Genomic DNA, 1,076 nt, shown 5'->3' on the forward strand with positions numbered 1-1,076 from the left:
GGGATTGGGCCTGCCCTCTGCCACCCGGGAGCAGGCCTAAGCCAGCAGGTCGTTATCTCCCCGAGGGGTCCCAGACTGCGAGAGGGCACAGGCTGGGCTGAGGGTCCTCCCCTCCCCCCCGAGTGCACAAATTTTTGTGCACCGGGCCTCTAGTTTCATATAAAATTGGAAGATCCAGAATTGGCTTGACTGCGAGTAAGAAGGTTGGCTGGGAAACTTGAGTAATTTATAGAAAAGTGTAGAACCTCTAATACCACTTTGCAGTGCCTTAATTGAATACCTCCCCTACCCCATTGAGCCTAAGGAAATATTAGTCATGGTTTATTCCAACATTCTCATAAAAAAAAAGTTGATGTCCATTAGAGAGACTGTGACTTGTCCAAGGGCTTACATCTTATATCCAAACTAGGCTTCCTGTCTCCTATCCCAGTGTTCTGTTTTCAAGGTGACACATTATTTTTCAACCCCTTGTTCTCACAGCTCTTGCCAAAAATATAGGGTATGAGCTCAGAAGAGAGTTCATCTAATTGAAACCCTGGTCTTACCTAGTCTTATATCTAAACGTTTAACACCTAAGTGATGCTGGAGAGTGGGGAAGCACTGAATGCTACGAGGAAGCTTGGGTGAGATGGGGAGGAGAATCAGATCAGCTTTATATGACAAAGCCTCAGAAAATTCATGTGGAAACAGAAAACCTTTTTAGGTAGCACTGAGCTCAATTCTTAAAGAAAATTTAGAATCATTGGTATTTCATCCTGCTGGGTAGCTCAGTTGGTTAGAGCATCATCCTGATATGTCAAGGTTGCTGTTCAATCCCCAATCAGGGCACATACAAGAACCACCAATGAATGCATAAATAAGTGGAGCAACAAATATCTCTCTCTCTCTCTCTCTCTCTCTCTCTCTCTCTCAATATATTTTTAGAAATCATATGTATTTCAATGATATCCACAATTAGAAATTATTAAAGCAGGAAGCAGGTTCAAGGATCGGCTAGTTGAAATGTCTTCTATGGTTGAGGAAGCTGAGTCCAAGGATAAAGAAAATTTGCTCAAGGTCAAATGATGATTAAGTAG

At 42.7% G+C, this 1,076-nt stretch overlaps 1 protein-coding gene across 2 annotated transcripts in view; it reads right to left on the minus strand.

Moving 5' to 3' along the window:
• Window positions 1-1,076, minus strand: part of GRIN2B (glutamate ionotropic receptor NMDA type subunit 2B) — a 416,163-nt gene that overhangs the window by 50,186 nt on the left and 364,901 nt on the right. The window lies entirely within an intron of this gene.

This window comes from Myotis davidii, unplaced genomic scaffold (genome assembly GCF_000327345.1).
Source record: "Myotis davidii unplaced genomic scaffold, ASM32734v1 scaffold205, whole genome shotgun sequence".
NCBI lineage: Eukaryota > Metazoa > Chordata > Mammalia > Chiroptera > Vespertilionidae > Myotis > Myotis davidii.